This window comes from Pongo abelii, chromosome 13 (genome assembly GCF_028885655.2).
Source record: "Pongo abelii isolate AG06213 chromosome 13, NHGRI_mPonAbe1-v2.0_pri, whole genome shotgun sequence".
Classification (NCBI taxonomy): Eukaryota; Metazoa; Chordata; class Mammalia; order Primates; family Hominidae; genus Pongo; species Pongo abelii.
In genome coordinates, this window is record NC_071998.2 from 101,990,535 (window position 1) to 102,010,798 (window position 20,264).

Genomic DNA, 20,264 nt, shown 5'->3' on the forward strand with positions numbered 1-20,264 from the left:
CATAGTTTGGCTCTGTGTTCCCACCCAAATCTCATCTTGTAGCTCCCATAATTCCCATGTGTTGCAGAAGGGACCCCGTGGGAGATGACTGAATCATGGGGGAGGGTCTTGCCTGTGCTGTTCTCATGATAGCAAATGGGTCTCATGAGATCTGATTTAAAAACAGGAGTTTCTCTGCACAAGCTCTCGCTTTGCCTGCTGCCATCCATGTAAGATATGACTTGCTCCTCCTTGCCTTCCTCCACGATTGTGTGGCCTCCCAGCCATGTTGAACCGTAAGTCCAATAAACCTCTTTCTTTTGTAAATTGCCCAGTCTCGGGTATGTCTTTATCAGCAGTGTGAAAACAAACTAATACAGTACCCTTCAACCCCCTTAGCATGCTGGCAAAGTTCTTATGCATCAGAACTACAAACACATCTTATAGGGAGAAACTTTTGCATCCATTCATCTGTTTATCTGAATGTGGAACAGCATTTGGCTTCCTCTTCCCTAAGTTAGAGGCATCTGTGTTCTTCAAATCATAGCATCCTTACTAAGCTGCATCACACTGTCTTTGAAGATAAAACAACATAAGGTAAAAGGAAAAAGACAACTGGAGAACTAATTCTAGAAAGATAGGGAGAAACATTGAAAAGTAGAAAAAAATAGATATAGACTAAAATAAGGCCTTTGATTTTTTTTTTTTTTTGAATGAGCAGATATCTACACTACTGTCGTCAAGGAGCATTGTCTCCGCATCACTTTGTATTGTTGAATTTTCATTATTTGGGGGTTATTTCACAAGGGATACATAAAATCCTCAAACACAGAATTTCTGGAGGAAGGAAGAAAATATTTAATAGCAAAAACAGTGAGCTCAAGAAACCCTAGTAATTAGAATCATAGTCTTGACAAGTCAGATTTTCACTGGTCTTCAGATGCGTATTTCAAGAGTTGAGAAAACTAGTGACTCATTTCTGTGACATTGGTGCCTCTGGGAATCCAGTGAAAGCCATGGCTCTATCCTGAAGGGTAAAAAGGACCTTAAAACAACACAATGCTTACAATTCCAAGCAATACAAACCAATATTTCTGGACCAAGTTGTTTTTTCCAGTGTTAGTTTTGCTTTTAGAAATTTAAAAAATATGTGTCTGTTGGACTTTGCCCAGTAGCTTTGGAATTACAAAACTGTTTTATCAGAGAATTAATATAACTTGGCACTTTTATTCATGTACATATGAAGTAAAAACTTTTTTATGTAGATTACCGTGTGCAAAGAAACATGAATTTAAATCTAACTTTTGTACTAGTATTGTAGTGACAGTTTCCATCCATTTACCCATCCTTTTCTCCAGACAGAAATAGTCTACAGACAGGCAGTATGAAACTATACGAACGCTATATTTGGAGTGGGAGAACCGGATTTAAAATGTTTTAAAAGTTGCAAGGCCCTCAAGGGTCATCCGGTTTACAGCACACGTTTACGAGATGAAGACAGCTATGTTTAAAAGCAAGCCTCCAATATTGTCCTTTCCACAAAACATGCAACGGTTTGATCTTTTGACTAGCACCAACTTCTCTAGGCCTCAAATTCCTCATCTGCAAAATGAAGGAGATCACTTACAGCCTGAGAAATCTCTGTCTAATTAAACTAGAATTTTTAATTTGCTCCTTTTTTGTAGCAGTGAATTCTTATTTTTGCTGTAAGGTGCAGTATTCATAAAATCAGGCCTTTCACGTAATGTGTGTCACCTTAACTCCAAAACATCCTATGAGTGTTTTCACTGCATTCTTGCAAAGAAAAAAAATGAGATAATTCCTTGTAGTTGTAACCATCATATAAAGTAATAGATTTTGATAAATACCAAAAACCTGATAATCCCCTTAGGTTCCTTGGACAAACATCGGCTAATTGTTTTTTAAAAATATAACACAAATTATTCCATTACACAAATGATTGCTCTGGAGAATTAATGTTAAGAATGGAATGTTAAGAATGGAAATACTGGCTACATTTTGTTACACATCAAGAATCAGAATATAGGATACTTAGGATGAGTTCTCTTCTTCACACTGTGAAATCATTAGGAAGCTTCAATTTACTATGAAATTTCTAGATATTTGAAATGGCTATCTTTTTTCATAGTTGACACTCTAGGAAATGTTTGAATTGAATTACAAAGTAAAAATGGTGGCAGCCATCCATTCAGTTAAAATGAAAATTATCTACATCAAGAATTTTCAGAAGTTCATTCGATCCATAAATAATATCAAGCAGCTATTTTATGCAATGCAATGTAGTCAGTGTCTTTGGGAGAATATAGAGATGAAATAATACACAGACCTGGCTTGAGGAAACTAGAAACTGAAGCTGGAAAGAAAAGTATTTATGTAGCTACACGGGAACTGTAAGTGCAGGGAGTAGCAGAGGGAGGAGAAAGGAAATGACAGGGAGAGGAAGAAAGCAAGAGAAAGTCACCTAGACCAGTGCTTTATCAACTTCACTGTGTACATGAATCACCCAGAGATCTATTAAAATACAGATTCTGATTCAGTAGGTCTGGAGTGGGACCTGAGAATCAGCATTTCTAACAGCTGTCAGGTAATGCTAATGTTACTCATCCATGTACAGCACTTTGGGTAGCAAGAGTCTAGAAGACCAGCACTACTCAATAGAACTTTCCACAATGATAGAAATGTTCTATATCAGAGCTGTTGAATATGGTAGCCACTAGGCACATATGGCTATCAAGCACTTGAAAAATGATAAGTGCAACTGAGAAACTGAATTTTTCCATTTGTTTAACTGTAACTAATTTAAATTTGAACAGACATGTGTGTCTAATAGCTACCCTATTGGACAGTGCAGCTCTAGACTATGCAGTTAGTTTAGAGCAAACTGAATAGGGAAGCCTCAATTTCCTACATGCTTTGAGTATATAAATTAACCTAGCTCAGAATTTCTCTATTTTGGCTAGATGATTCTTTCTTGTGGGACTGGTCATTCCATTGTAAGATATTTAGCAGCACCCCTGGCTTTTGCCCACTCAGTGCCAGTAATACACCACCCCCACGCCCCCATTGTGAAAATCAAAAATGTCTCCAAACATTGCCAAATGTTTTCCTAGGGGCAAAGTCAGTAGTGTAGATAATGCTTTTACATAAAAAGTTATATGAGACAAATAGCAACCCTCTTAAAAATAACTCACTTATTTGTATTCGTTTTCTATTTCTGCTGTAACAAATTATCACAAAACTTTGTGACTCAGAATAACCCAAATTTATTATCTTATAATTCTAGAGGTCAGAAATCTGATGTGAGTCCTTGCTAGGCAAAAATCAAAGTGTTAGCAGGGCTGTAATTCTTTCTTTAGGATCCAGGGAAGAATCAGTTTCCTTGACTTTTCCAGCTTCCAGAAGCTTCCACTGCTCATGGACCCTTCCTCTTTCTTCAAAGCCAATGATCCAGCATAAAACCTCCCTATCTCAAGGCCTTTAACTTAATTACATCTGAAAAGTCTCTTTTGGTTCCAGGGATAAGGATGTGAGCATCCTTAGTGGTCCATATTTCTCACTCCCACCATGTTAAAATAAAAATTACAATTGTAAATGATTTCATACCTAAAATAATTTAAGATAAAGTTTTTCCCCCAAAATCCTAGAGAACAGGGATTTTCTTCTGTGCCGCAAGTACTTTCCTACCTGAGAACATTTCATAGCATTTCTAGTCACACATAAATTCATCTAAGGAAGAATCAAGTTTTTCTACTTTTAATGTTACAGTTTCTGGCACCATACCCAAGCTTTCTTGACCCTGTTGCTATCACTAGTATAAAATTACATTTTTAATGCCCAACAAATGAGGAAATATGATTCATTTCTGAATCTTTGGGTGTTTCCTGAAATTTAAGAATTCCATTTGTATTTTATAGAGTTATATTTACTACTTTAAAAATTTTCTTTTAGATTTATCTTAAAAGTGAAGGTAGTATTTGGCTACTTGAACCCTCATCCAAAACCTTCATCAGCACCTTCCCTGTGTTTTTTAGATTTTTGCTCATATGTGCCAAGGGCTAGGGCATCTTAAGTTACAGAACACTTAGTGACAAATTTAATTGAATCTAATTATCGTGCTGAAATGTTTAAAACAAATCTTTTCTTCAATCTGTTCCTATAAACTGCTCTTTAGAGTGAAAGCATGCATCTGCTCAAAGTGATTCTGAGAAGGGGGCGGATGAGTAAATAAAGCCAGATGGCATTTACACTTAGGGTTTCTTTCTCTTTTTGAGTTTGACATATAAGATTTGACTAACTGTCTTTAAAAGCTCATTTTTCCCAGCCTGTGAAGTTAAGCTTGGTGAAGTTGACAAGAGGCGATTAGGAGGAAGGCAGAAGGAGAAGGGGTGGCCTGAAGATAGAGTATTTGTTGACTCACGTTCCCACTACGACAAGAGTAGCAAAACTGAAAGTGAGGCTTTAACTCTTCCTCCACGCTCCTAAAGATATAAGAACTTCAGCTCATTGAAGCCCATAGAGGCAGCATGTATTAGTCTGTTCTCATGCTGCTAATAAAGACACACCTGAGACTGGGTAATTTATAAAGGAAACAGGTTTAATGGACTCACAGTTCCATATAGTTAGGGAGGCCTCACAACCATGGTGGAAGAGCAAGGTATGTCTTACATGCAGCAGGCAAGAGAGAGTGTGTGCAGGGGAATTGCCCTTTATAAAACCATCAGATCTCGTGAGACTTATTCACTATCATGAGAACAGCATGGGAAAGACCCACCTCCATGATTCAATTACCTCCCACCAGGTACTTCCCATGACATGTGGGAATTGTGGCAGTTACAATTCAAGATGAGATTTGGGTGGGGACACAGCCAAACCATATCACAGCATGATTACGAAGTAGAGGGAAGAGAGAGGGCAGGTAGACTGCATTTCAGTTTTGTTTACAGGAATTATGAAAGGTAGAAAAATAGAAAACTTTCTACTGAAACAAAGCCACTAACTAAATTAATTTTTTCTATAATGAGTAGTCTTAAGGGTCTTCTCCCACCCCACCTCTACCCAAAAATAGTCCCTGCACAAGAATTCTGGACTGGACAAGATGGTACAGATACTTTTTCCCTGTTCCTCCCAGCTAAGTATAAACATAAACCCTAGAAAAAACAAAAAAGGAAGCCAGAGAACTCCAAAAGGTGAAATGGTTAGAGACCCTACAACTAGAGGAATGTCATAGTGACAGTGTCTTACAACCCACAACCTCACAGAAGGTCACCAAAGCCCAGTGTTTCTAGAGCCTCAACCTAGTAGCCAGCCCAAATAGGCTCATTCCCATTCAGACCAAAGGGGAGTCCCAATAATACTACCAGGCTGGCCAGCAGTACTAGCCAGGGAAAATGGAGCAGGAGCCATGCTGATATTGTTTGGCTGTGTCCCCACCCAAATCTCATCTTGAATTATAGTTCCTATAATGCTGCGTTGTGAGGGACCTGGTGGGAGGTTATTGAATCATGTGGGTGGATACCCTCATGCTGTTCTTGTGATAGTAAGTTATCACGACATCTGATGGGTTTATAAGGGGCTTTTCCCACTTTGCTCAGCACTTCTCTCTCCTGCTGCCTTGTGAAGAAGGACGTGTTTGCTTCCCCTTCCACCATGATTGTAAGTTTCCTGAGGCCCTCCCAGCCATGTGGAACTGGGAGTCAATTAAACCTCTTTCCTTTATAAATTACCCAGTCTCAGGTATGTCTTTATTAGCAGCGTGAGACTAATAACACCTGCTGACCATAAGGAGACAGGAAAGCACTCTCCTTACTCACCAAGCCTAAGACTCCCTTCCTCCAATGAGAAACAGCAGGTGGCTTGCAGCACTAGCAAAGGGGATCCTGCCACAAAAAAAGGCTCCACCTGGGAAGTGTTCTCCTTGGCGAGAGGGACAGTCCTCAGCACTAGTGCCTGTCTCCAGGATATCTGTTTGTATTCCCTCTACCCCCATCAGAGGCATCATGAGGCTCTACCCAGGAGCTCCACCCCTTCAGGCAGCACCAGCAGATACCAGGAGGAACCCTAGCAGCCCCAGATAAACCAAGAAGACCAAAATAGCACCACAGTCTCTGAAAATATAATTGTCATTGGATGCACAGCCCACAAAATTAGGCCAGGATTTTCTTGCTAAACCTAAATGGGATGACTGCCTACTAAAACAAAAGATTTAAATCGGACTCTGAGTCTCCTAACAGCATAGCCAAATTCCAGGATAGAATGAAAAATTAGCCAACAAACCAAAAATCAGGAAAATCACAACTTGACTGTGAAATGACAACTGACACTAACCCAGAGATGAAACAGAAGAACTTATTGACAAAGATTTTAAAGCAGCCATCCTCAAAATGGTGTAATGAGTAATTGCAGATTATTTAGAAACAAATGAAAAAATAGAAAATCTCAGCCAAGAACTAGAAGTTATAAAAAAAAGAACCACGGTGCTCACAGTTCAGCAGCAAATACACTAACATTGGAACAGCATAGATAAGATTAGCATGGCCCCTGCACAAGGGTGACACGCAAAGTCGTGACGCATTCCGTATTTTTTGAGAAATTAAAAAAAGAACCAAATGGAAATTATAAAACTAAAAAGTACAACAAATATAAACTTAGTGGGTTCAATAGTAAAATGAAGGTGACAAACGACAGAATCAGTGAACCTGAGAACAGATCAACAGAATTACCAAATTTACTCACTACGAACAAGAAGAAAATAGACTAAAAACCGACAAATAACAGACCCTCAAGGACTTGTAGCACAATAACAAAATGTTCAATATTCACATCATCAGAGGTCCAGAATAGAGGGAGAAAAAGAGAGTGGGCTTGAAAAAGTATTTTTAAAATAATGGCCTAAAATTTTCTAAATTTGGCAAAAAAAATAAATCTACAGATTCATAAGCTGTATAAATCTCAAACAGGATAAACCCAAAGAAATCCATACCAGGACATTTCATAATTAAAATTTTGATAAGTGAATTGCAAAAAAAAAAAAAAAAAAAAAAAAAAAAAGTCTTGAAAGCACTCAGAGAGCAACAACACATTACCTATTAGGGAATATCAACTCCAATAACAGCAGATTTCTTACCTGAAACCATATAGGCCAGAAGGAAAAGGTGCATTTTCCAAGTGCTGAAAACAAAGAACTGTCATCTTCAAATTCTATATCCAAGAAAACTATACTTCAAGAATGAAGGGAATATAGAAACAGATGAAAGAAACAAAAAGACTGTGTTGCTGGCAGACCTTTTAAAAATGGCTAAAATAAGTTTTTTGAACAGAAAGAAAACGATGGAAGATGGAACCATGGAGCATTAGGAAAGAAAACAACAAAACAAGCTGAAATATGGCTACATACGATAGATGATCCTCCTCATGAGTTTCATAAGATATATTAGATGACTGAAACAAACATTATAACACCATCTGATACTCAAGACAATAATATTTAAAAGTGGGAAAGGTAATAGCATTTAAATGGAAATAAGGCCCCCATGTGTCACTCAAAGTGGTAAAATGTTGATATCAGTAGACTGTGATAAGTCACATGTGTATTGTAATGAGACAGCAACCAAAAGGAAAACTATTCAAAGAGGTATATTCAAAGATATAATAAATAAATCGAGGTATAATCCCAAAAGTCCTCAATATCTATTTGGGATTCTGCATATTAAATGACTCAATATAAATAAAAGTATTAAGTTGTTCATGGCAAAGTCCTAGACTAGGAGCTACCCCATTCTGAGACAGAACTAGACTGGAGCATGTTTCTGACTCTTAATTAGGAATCAGGATCACCAGAAATTCCTGGACCTTAACTGCCACATCTTTGAAATAGGAGTGGCTGGAGAAGTAGGTCTGAAGGACAACCTGGACCACACCCAGTGATAATTCTATACATTATTACAGGTTTTAATTCTTCTCATCCATCCCATGTTATCCCTTATGATTCAGATATCTTTCAAAGTGCTCTGAAAACTGCAAGAAAGTTCACAATCCAAAGAGGATATTGTATGACACACTCCAAGCTCTCACAAACCCCAGAGTAGAGAGGAGAGGAAGTGACAGAAGGGAGACACTTCAAATGTAGCATAAACCTACTGGAGCATGGACCATTTCCACTTAGAGGAATTATTCATTTCTTTCCCACCTCTGGTAGGGAACACCAATAAGCAAAGCAGAGTCAACTATTTACTGCTGTTCATTCAGCATCCTTTTAGATCAACTATAACAAATCCCTGGAACTAAAGGAACTTATGAAAATTGGCTGATGCCGATCATGTTCCACCAACTTAACATGCTCTCACTTCTTCCTCAGTTTACCGTGCTGTCCTATTCCAAGTCTGCATGAGTAGCAAGATAATTTGTCTTTAAGAAGTGCTAGGTCATATATGGATGGTAGGGTACACTGCACAATGAAATGCATTTAAAACAAAATATGCCTTTGCTATTTTTTTTTTCAGAAGGAGTCTCGCTCTATTACCCAGGCTGGAGTGCAGTGGCATGATCTTGGCTCACTGCAACCTCCGTTACCCAGGTTGAAGCAATTCTCCTGTCTCACCTTCCCCCAGCAGCTGGGATTACAGGCGTGTGCCACCACACTCAGCTAATTTTTTTATTATTATTATTTTTAGTAGAGATGGGGTTTCACCATGTTGGCCAGGCTGGTCTCGAACTCCAGACCTCAAATGATCCGCCCACCTTGGCCTCCCAAAGTGCTGGGATTACAGGTGTGAGCCACGGCACCCAGCCCGCTATGTTTTATAAATAAGTATAAACACCTTAATTGCACCATTTACCATAAAAGTTAAAAGTCTTGCATTTTCTTATCAGTAATATGTAAGGATTTAAAAGGCTCTATACATTTCCTCAGTCTCTTATGTTCTATGGAATTATTTTTCCTAGACAGATAATGGTGAACATACCTGGGCTAGAATATGCCAGTGTGTGCACTTGCTGGCTGAGTGTCCTGGCTCAATACCCTGAGGTTCACTTTCTTCATTTGTGAAAAGGATATGGTAATACCTAATTTATAGCAGTGCTGTAAGAACCAAATGAATTTCTGTATCTAAAACATGTGACATGTAATAAGCTTTCTACAGTAGCTATTATAATCCAGGAGCATGCTCTTTGTCAGAAACTTTACCATAGGTAGAAATGGATTTGGAAACAAAGTAAAACATTTCAAGAAATCAGATTAGTAAAGAGTTGTGGCACAAAAATATGTCAAGTTCTATGGACAAGATAGATGTTACCTCTAAAGCCAAAATTCTCCCTGCTTATGTTTGGGACTTCTAAGATCCCTGGAACTCTAGAATCAACCATCTGACTACATTGCTGGACCATTCTCTATCTTCTATTACATGTAGGACAATGTTAACCCTTCCCAACCTGGTGTATTGTGTTTCATTAAAAAAAGGAAAATATCCTACTTCTTAATTTGTATAATATAATGTTGACACTGGTGATGTTTTTAAAAAACTTATTTCAAGCCATGTGTTCTTTGGGTGAAAAATTCTGATTAAAGACACATAATCATTGAGAGTTTCATCTCCATAATTTTAGCCTGTGCTAGAAATGCAAGCTCAACTTTTAATTTTTAGTATCAACCAAACACATGCCAAAATGGTCACCTCAAAATATTATCTAATAAAAGTACATATTCTGATCATTGTGTGGTAGAATATTTTTTCATATTAAAATATTTTTCTTGGGTTTGACTCTTACACTCAGGAAAATAAAATGCTTCACAACAATAATACTATTATGGCTCATTACCAGTTATCAAAATACTTTTAAAACAGCCGATTTTCTTCTAGAATGAAACTTTTTAAATTAAAATGCTTTTCCACCTAAAATGCATAAATATAGTCAGCAAATACAAAACATAACAAATATATCACATAAAGTAAATGAACTATATACTTGCAAAATCAAAGTTTCTATGGAGTGACATTGGATATATATGCTTTGAAGGCCAACTTAAGGATAAAGGAACTTTCTAAAAATTATGATATAAAAATCCTTTATTGATGCAAAATGGATTCAGATTAACATTTTAATTCTGTAACTTAAAAAAATCTAGAATTAAGAACAGAACAAATTCTAAGAATGTACATTTTCTGGTATTACATGCGACTATCTAATTTCAAAAGTTGATATGTATTTGAAAAATGTTAAAAATTACACTGAGCATATTATCACTTTAACAAAAGGGAGAAAAGGATAATACTACCTCTGAGAAAGGACTAAATCTTATTTAAGAATTTGATGGCCCTAATGTCACAAACAATAAATATTCCTCATAATATTCTGTCCGGCAAAAAATCAAGAGAGGAACAGAGAGAAACTAAGATGAACAGAAATGTATGGTGAACAACCTAGAATGACTCACTGGAGACTTGACAGGCCCTGAGCCACTGATGGTTCTAATATTCTTAGCTCTGTAAAAAGGCAAGGGGTAATCGTTCTTGGTCTTTAATGGAACAGACTCTGGTGAAAGAAAGGGAACAGAGAATAAATTATAAGAATAAAGAACACACAATCACCTCAGCCAAAATAAACAGGTTACCTGTAAAGGGAGAATAATCAGACTGACCCCAGACTTTTCTGTAACAATGTTAAACATCAGGGTCCAGTAAAGCAACATCTATATGAGTTCACAGGAACTGTTTTGATTCATTAATTCCATATTCTCTCTTGACATTCACATGTCTGGACAACAGGAAAATCTCAGATAAAGGATATGTGTTGTCTTTGCATGGTGGGACTACAGGTTACTATTTTCTTTCTTTGATTCTTAATATTTCCCAATATATCTGTACTAATTATATGTTATCTTTATAGAAGAAAATAATTTTTATTAATAATAATGCAGAGATTAAAACAGAAAAAGCAGGAACTACAGAGAGCATAAGGATGGCTTGCTATTCAAAGAACAGTAATTTGATTTACATCAGTTTAATTGTTCTAAAACTTTCATATCAAAAAAGAAAGACTTAACCTTTGACAAAACACACACACACACACATACATACACACACACACACACACACACACACACAGCTTTTCTGATTTCAGGGAAAAGCTAAAATAGATTCATAAGAAAATTACACTACAGAAGACAGAGGCTAAGGCTTATATCCAACCCAAATAATTCTGCTTCTCATCAGTTGCTTCTTGTTTAATTGTTCTTTGGAAATAAATAATCAGTGTGTTTTTCTTTTCCTTTTTTTCCCTTATGCATATTTTAGGAACATTTTTCTATTTAAACTAGGAACTAAAGTATTATTAATTTTAAATATCTAAATGTTTATAAATAGTAAGCTATTTTAAAATATTTTACTTAAATTATTTAAAATATTAAGACATTTGTTTAAGTGTTTTTATAATTCATTAATGCTTAATAAACTATTAATAAATTAATATTAATTAATATATTATAATTAACTATATATTAATAAATTGATACTAATAAGTTATTGTCTAGATGCTATTTTATTAAAATTTAAGTGTACTGAATTACAATTATTTTCATCATAAAGTATTAAAACAGGAAATTAATACTGAAATTAGTCTCTTGTCACATATTATGTTCAAGAGAAATTCAAAGAGAAATATAAAGCAGAATAATCTTAAAGGAAAAATACATTTTAGTAACTGCATTGAATGGAACATTCTGGTCTTTCAGAGAGATTCATTAGTTAGTGAAGTTACCGAAGCACTGTGAGGAAGTACCTTTTCTTCTGTGGACCAGAAATTCCCTGACATGAATACGATTTCCTAGGAGGCCTTGAAAATGCAAAGGGCCAGCTCTTGGAGTTGCCCTTGCTGGAAAGAACTATATTGAAGGGAAAAGGCAGATGTGACCAGCATCCTTTCAGAAGAACTGGTGTGGTCACATAGAGAAAAATGTTCAAGGAGTCTTATAGTTTCCATTTCAGAAGGGACAAGAGAACTACCAATCAGATGCCAGGGTAGTACTGAAACCAACCCCATCGTTCCATAGACTGTTCTTTTGGATAAACATAGAAATTGACCTTTTTTGTCTTAAAGCTTGAAACTTATATTTATTTTATCTGAGTTCCTTTCTCGGGAAAGGACCTTCAGGCCTCTCAAAAAAGTATCAAAGAAGTGAAACTCACCAGATCACTGTACCAAATGCCATATCCCTCACTCATCATGATTGCTTCGTTGCCCCTCCCTAGTTCCTATTTCTTACACATTGTGACTATTTTTTTCCCTTCTATATAAACCCATGGTTTTAGTCAGTCAGGGAGATGGATCTGAGTCTGAGCTCCCATCTCCTCAGCTGCAGCACCCAAGAAAAGCCTTCTTCCTTGGCAATGCTTGGCATCTCAGTGATTGACTTTCTGTGCAGTGGGCAGCAGGATCCAAACCAAACCCCTGGTGTTTCAGTAACAGTATAAGTTACATGATCCTAGCACCTTCTTGTACAGGAGCAGCTCATTTCACTGTGCTCGCATTTCATTGATTGACATCACATTGGCATCTCAGTGATTGACTTTCAGTGCAACAGGCAGCAGGCCCTAGACCAAACTCCTGGTGTTTCAGTAACAGTATAAGTTACACGATCCTAGCACCTTCTTGTACAGGCACAGCTCATTTCACTGTGCTCATTACATTTTTTAGAAATTGAAGGTTTGTGGCAGCCCTGTATCACACAAGGATAGTGGCACCTCTTCTCCAGCAGCATGTGCTCACTTGGTGTCTGTGCCACATCTTGGTAATCCTCACAATATTTAAACTTTTCATTATTATATCTGTTATGGTGATCTGTGATCAGTGATCTTTTTGTTTTGCTTCATTTATTAAATATTTATTTATTTATTTATTTATTATTTAGAGACAGGGTCTGGCTCTGTCACCCTGACTAGAGTGCAGTGGTGTGATCTCAGCTCACTGTGACCTCTGTTTCCTGGGCTCAAAAGTGATCCTCCCACCTCAGCCTCCCGAGTAGCTGGGACTACAGGTGCCTGCCACCATGCTCGACTAATTTTTTGCATTTTTTGGAGAGACAGGGTTTCATCATGTTGCCCAGGCTTGTCTCAAACTCCTGAGCTCAAGCTGTCCACCTGCCTCGGCTTCCCAAAGTGCTGGGATTATAGGCATGAGCCACCATGTCCAGCCCAAATGTTATTTTTAGAGCAGGTTAGTTTCACAACATAACTGACCAATAAGTACAGAGAGAAAATTCCACCTAGGACTTTCATAGCTGTAGAGGAAAAGTCAATGCCTGGCTTCTAAGCTTCAAAGGGTAGGCTGACTCTCTTGTTAGAGGATAAAGTGGCTGGTGTGTCTTTAAGCAGAAGCCAGTGCTCATTTACCATCCCAAAAATCCTACAGCCCTTAAGAATTATACTAGATCTACTCTGCCTGTAGTCTATAAATGGAACAACAAAGCTTGGATAACACATCTGTTTATATCATGGCTTACTGAATATTTTAAGCCCATTGTTGAGACCTGCTAAGAAACAAAGATTCCTTTCAAAATATTACTGCTCATTGACAATGTACCTAGTCACCTAAGAGCTCTGATGGACATGTACAGGGATATTAATGTTGTGTTCATGACTGCTAACCCAATATCCATTCTGCAGCCCATGGATCAAGGAGTAATTTTGACTTTCAAGTCTTATTTAATAAGTATATTTTGTAAAGCTAGAGCTGCCATAGATAGTGATTTCTCTGATGGATCTTGGCAAAGTTAGTTGAAAACTTTCTGGAAAGAATTCACCATTCTAGATGCCATTAAGAACATCCATGATTCATAGGAGGAGGCCAAAATATCAACATTAATAGGAGTTTATAAGAAGTTGATTCCAACCCTCATGGATGACTTTGAGGGGTTCAAGACTTCAGTGGAGGAAGTTACTGCAGATTTGGGAGAAAGAGCAAGAGCAAGAGTTAGAAGTGGCACCTGAAGATGTAGCTAAATTGCTACAATCTCATGATAAAACTTTAATGGATTAAGAGTTGCTTCTTATGAAGGAGCAAAGAAAGTGGTCTCTGGAGACAGAATATATTCTGGTTGTCAGTGTTGAAATGACAACAAAGGATTGAACATATTCCATCAACTTAGTTGATAAAGCAGCATTAGGGTTTGAGAGGATTGACTCAAATTTTGAAAGAAGTTTTACTGTAGGTAAAATGCTATCAAACAGTATCACATGCTACTGAAAAATCTTTTGTGAAAGGAAGAATCAATCAATGTGGCAAACTTCATTACTGTCTCATTTTAAGAAATTGCCACAGCCACCCCAATCTTCAGCAACCACCACTGTCATCAGCCAGCAACCATCAACATCAAGGCCAGACCTTCCACCAGCAAAAAGATCATGACCTGTGCAGGGCATGTGGTGCACGCCTGTAATCCCAGCACTTTGAGAGGCCAAGGCAGGTGGATTGCTTGAGCCCAGGAGTTTGAGACAAGCCTGGGCAACATAGCAAGGTGTCATTTCTACCCAAAATACAAAAGCCAGGCATGGTGGTGCACACCTGTGGCCCAGCTACTTGGGAGGCTGAGGTGGGAGGATTGCTTCAGCCTGGGAAGTAGAGGCTGCAATGCACCAAGATTGTGCCACTGCACTCCAGCCTGGGTGACAGAGGAAGATCCTATCTAAAAAAATAGTGGAGGATTTGAAAAAAAAATTAAGAAGGAGACTTAAGATACTTTAATTTTTTTAATTTAAGAAAAAGTATTTTCAAAAGATTATGACTTAAGGCTCAGATGACTGTTAGCATTTTTAAAGAAATAAGCTGTTTTTAAATTAAGGTATGCACATACTTTTTTAAGACATACTACTATTGCACATTTAATAGACTATATTACAAATATAACTATCATATGAACCAGGAAACCAAAAAATTTGTGTGACTCACTTTATTGCAATATTTGCTCAATTGCAATGGTCTGGAACCAAATCTGCAATATCTCCAAGGTATGCCTGTATCTTTCCCATGTGCCTATTTCCCAATTGAGATCAGAATTAACACTTATAATACAGAAAAGGGCTGGGTGATTGTTTTAAGGGCCAGCCAGAAAGCAGAAAGGCTAGGGAGACAGTATCTCAGTCTAAAGAAAACCTAAAAGGCAGAAACCCTTGGGTGATAGGAAGCGAAGGTAGGTAGATAGAAGAATAAACGTCTGGGTTACTGAGGGCTGTGGGAGGGAGAAAGGAAAGCACAGTATCAATGCAGAAACAATGCGACTACATCACAGTTTTTAAATACTTAATAATAGAAAATGGAAAGAAAAACAACTTCTTTCTAAGCACACCCTACTTTTGACCACCCATGAGGCCAGATCTCTTTGCTGTGACCCTCTCCATCATCGAGGTGACTAGAAGTACTTCACATTACAGAATTGTGCAACTTGTGAGCTTGAACATTGCCAGGAATCTCCACCTCTCAAAGACAATTCTGATTTCTTTACAAATGCAAATATTTGATCCCTGACCCAGAGATAGAATACGAAACTTTAAAACTCCTATCTTCTCATGACAGTTTTAAAAAAAGAATTAGTAAGGGGCAAAGACCTTTTGGCTGACTATAGAGTTTTCTCATTTTTTTCTTCTAAAAGCAAAGAGAGAAGAGGAAACACCAAATGAGCTTCTCCTTTCACAATAAAACCCATTTTCAGACATTCGTCATTCTGGGAACATTGAGATTTTATTAATGGAGATAGTGTTTGGATATTCAGGCTTTCACCAACTATAGAAGCTGGCATGGTCTAAATTTGAACAAACTATTGAAATATAGCCATCAGTTTCTTGCTGGAGACAGTGTCTCCATATTACAGTTTTCTCATTACTCAAACAGTGTCCAAGGAGAAGGGCTAGAGATTCCATTCTAAATGCCACCAGGACACTCTGTTCTTCCTTCTTCACCCTCCAGATGAGAACGGCTCCTTTCAGTTCAAAGGATGCTAATCTTGCCTCTCTTGGGACTGTCCCAAATAATAAACGGGCTGACCTTAGCTAAACAGAGCAACTGGTCAAACCTGGGAAGATCAGATTTTCAGCCTCAGAAAGCACTGTCATAGGAACAAGGTTAAGAGGTTAACAGCATTAAGCCAGTTACCCTTTAGCACATCCTACGAAGTGGTGTCATGTGTGCTATTTGTGCTATTTCCCAGAGGAGGAACTTAAACTTGAAAGTAATTGACTTGTCAAGCTCCATTGAAACTGAAGTCTGTATTCAAATCCAGATCTTCCATTATATTCCCTGACCTAGAAAACCATCTGGAATATAATAGATACCATCTATCTAGGAATCTAGTTATGTATCTATGTAGATACCTCTCGTTTACATAACTCAGGTGTTGAGCTGTCTGACTCCAAAAGCATTTTTCTGCCAGACCATGCTGCATAGAAAGTACAGACTTTTAGAGCATCTGTTAGATTAAGTACAGGTTTCCAAAAGGTAGTATTTACCACTACTACAAGTCAGCCAAATCAGAAAGGTTCATTATCCTAAAAGAAATTAAAATCAGTGTCAACCTGTCATAATATACATACACACAATTTGTTTCTAAAAGTCTCTAAATGAAAGTTTTGCAAAAGTATTGATGAAACATATTTATATATATATGTATATGTACACACACATATGTATCAAGTTCATTTTAGTAAGTATATATATCCATTTTTAGCTTTAGATATTACAAAACTATGTAATAATCAGAGTAGACCAGCAGATAAGTCTAATTAAGTATGCCCACAAACAAAAAGCACATTCTGAATGGAACAAACCAAGTGAAGTGGAGTTATGGAAAATAAGACTAAAGGACAGGCTGCAATATGATTTTGGAAGGATGAGAACATTAGGGTAAGAGATTTCTGCTTTCCTTCTTAAGCAGTGGGGATCCATTTAAATTGTTGAGCAGGAAGATCAAAGTGGCTATTTTGTAGAATGTAGATGAAAGGTTACATGCTCAAAGAGGAGAGAATGTCTAAGAAGTTCAATGGGTGCCTGCTATATTTTTCCACAAGAAAGCTGGCTATTACCAGACTGTATGAACAAGACACGTCCAAGCTTGACAAGCATCACTGACTTATTTTTGGCAGGTGATTTGGGACAAAAAGAAGTTCCCTCATTGCTTTTTTCCTTTGGTTCCTGTCCTCAAAGGATGCCAGCATCTCAAAAGACAACTCTTTCCAGGAGAAAGCAAGCTCCACACCCGAGAACTTACAAACTCCTTTGCCTGATTCTAATCCTGTTTCCCTTTGTCTTATGTAGCTGTCTCCCTAACTTTTAAACCATTTTATCACTGTATACACAAATGTCTTTGTGTTAGTCTGTTTTCATACTGCTAATAAAGACATACCTGAGACTGGATAATTTATAAAGAAAAAGAGGTTTAATGAACTCACAGTTCCATGTGGCTGGGGAGGCCTCACAATCATGGTGGAAGGCAAAAGGTACATCTTACATGGCGGCAAGCAAGAGGGAGAATGAGAGCCAAGTGAAAGGGGTTTCCCCCTGTAAAACCATCAGGTCTCATGAGACTTATTCACTACCACCAGAACAGCACGGGAAAGACCCACCCCCATGATTCAATTATCTCCCACCAGGTCCCTCCCACAACACATGGGAATTATAGGAGCTACAATTCAAGAAGAGATTTGGGTGGGGACCCAGCCAAACTATATCAGTCTTTAATAAATGTGTTTCCACAAAATTTCTAGAACAATTCTGGCTGTGAGGATAATTCTTGGTTTCCTTCTTTCCCAGGCTGAGAGTCTTATCGAGGGAGGCAGAATGCTGATACTGACATGGAAGATGCCTAGTACAGTACGCAGAGACAGGCTTCCTTTTATCTCTTTTCCCTTCCTTTCTTCATTAAAGACTCAAGGGGGGGAAAAAAAGCTTATTTTGCTTGCTGAGATGATACTTCTGTGTTTTACTTTTCCTGCTTCAAAATTAATGTTTTAGCTCTCGAGCTAAGTCAACTGCTAATCTCATACTCAAAAATGAAACCTACCCTTACTTCTAGCCACTTGGCTTGAAAGAAACTTGAATAAAACAGATTTCACAAGTTAAAAAAAAAGAATTTAATGATCAGAATGATAGTGAGTGCCCCTTTGTGCAAGCTGCACGCACATGCAGTCTAGGAGGTCTCTCATTTAAGATGCAGACATTGTCCTTAAGGATAATTTTGATGGTTTTTAAACACCCTGTATAATTGTATTCTCTAAAGTGTGCTTATGAGTCATAGTTTTTCTTTATCTTCTTTCATTTTAAAAACAGTAATATTTCTTGCTATTTTATGATCATGAGAATAAGAAGTACGTATTGTAGAATATTTGAAAATGAATACACAACAGGTCGGGTGTGGTGGCTCATGCCTGTAATCCCAGCACTTTGGGAAGCTGAGGCAGGCAGATCACTGGAGGTAAAGAGTTGGAGACCAGCCTGACCAACATAGTGAAACCCCATCTCTACTAAAAATACAAAACTTAGCCAGGGGTGGTGGCATGTGCCTGTAATCCCAGCTACTTGGGAGGCTGACGCAGAAGCAGAAGAAGAATCGCTTGAACCTGGGAGGTGGAGGTTGTAGTGAGCCGAGATCACGCCATTGTACTCCAGCCTGGGAGACAGAGTGAGACTCTGTCCCTCAAAAAAAAGAATATACAACAAAAAAGTATCTGTAATTCCATCTCTAGAATTTAATCTGTGAACATATTATACAAAATGTGTACATGTGTATATACACACATACATATGTCCACATGTGTATGTACACATATAACCACAATCATATGTTTGTACATGTTCATTTTTCTTAGAATAAATTTCTGGAATTATGAAGATGTAAATGGATATGAATGGTTTAAATCCCTTAGATGTAGATTTTAGCTATTTTTCCATATGTTATCATCAAAAATGAAACACTGACTACCCTGAGAAAGAAGAAAAATTGAACAAGTGTGCCTTCTTTTCCTCTCTTGCTTACTTCTGAGTGTCTTACTTCTTACTTCTGTCAATATAATAAGTTATCAAATTATCAATATGAAAATCATGGTAATAACATGAATGACTAAAATCAAACAAACAGGTAAGTATAGAGTGATATAACCTTATGGTAAAATGTTAGATGTTAAATTTAAAGGATAAGGGAACCTTGAGTATGATATCAATTATATAACACTACTATATACATTTAAATGCATGTATACACACATATAGCATGCAATAGCCAGTATCTACTGAGGTCTGTCATATAACTGGCACTGTGCTAATAACCTCATTGAATATACTTTCTCATGTAATCCCTGGCAATAACCTTATGAGATAGGACTGCCTGTATTTTACAAATGAGGATATTGAGGTTCAAAGAGGTGAAGAAACTTCTCTGGGCAATACAGCTAGGAATGACGGAGCTGGGATCTTACTCTAAATCTGGATGTCTCCAGAGGCCTTTGTTCTTAGCCACTATGCTATATTGACACAAGAAAAAAATACACTGGATGGAAGTATGTCAAAATGGTGGTGGTCAAGTTCAGAATCACTTTTGTATCTTATTTAAATGATTCTGTATACTATAAAACATTGACACAGGATACGATTTACTTTTATAACCAGAAATAAATTAATGAATAATAAGTATTGCATGCAGGCTTTGTGACTCAGACCCAGGTGGCCTGGATCACTCAGACCCTCCGTAGGAAGACCATTATTATTATTATGCAGAAACCGTTGGGTTGGCCATGATTTTTTTTCCTCTTCTTTCTTGTAGCTGAGGTGGAACAGTCTCCTAATGAGGCAGATGTCTTTTTAAAGTCCTCCAGTTTTCTCTAGAGAATGCTAATTACTCCCAAACCACCCCCTAAAAAAACTCCACTGACTTTAACTAGAAATTATAAAAAAGGTATATCCAGATGTTAGCAATAAAGATAATATTTTTTAAACTCGGAAAAAATAACTGTAACAATATGCATGGAGAACTATATAATTCATTCTTTTGGACAGGCCAAAATAAAGTCTTTTTTTTTTTTAAGGTTGTTGAGGGCAGATACAGCAGAATAACCAGTGCTGAGTGTGTATATTGTCAATATTGTAACAACTTTGTAGTTGGAAGATAAAATAACTTCTTTTCAAATATAAGCTAAGGTATGAAAAACAAAACTTTAAAATGTTCTTGGCCGGGTGCAGTGGCTCATGGCTGTAATCCCAGCACTTTGGGAAACCAAGGCGGGTGGATCACC

At 37.4% G+C, this 20,264-nt stretch overlaps 1 protein-coding gene and 1 non-coding gene across 18 annotated transcripts in view; one reads left to right on the forward strand and one right to left on the reverse strand.

The window, feature by feature from the left end:
- The window catches only part of LPAR1 (lysophosphatidic acid receptor 1), a 169,562-nt gene that overhangs the window by 25,182 nt on the left and 124,116 nt on the right, over nt 1-20,264 (reverse strand). The gene's annotated exons all lie outside the window — the stretch shown is intronic.
- Nucleotides 6,474-6,582, forward strand: LOC112135104 (U6 spliceosomal RNA). The gene has a single exon (XR_002916402.1). It is a non-coding gene; the product is annotated as a U6 spliceosomal RNA (small nuclear RNA).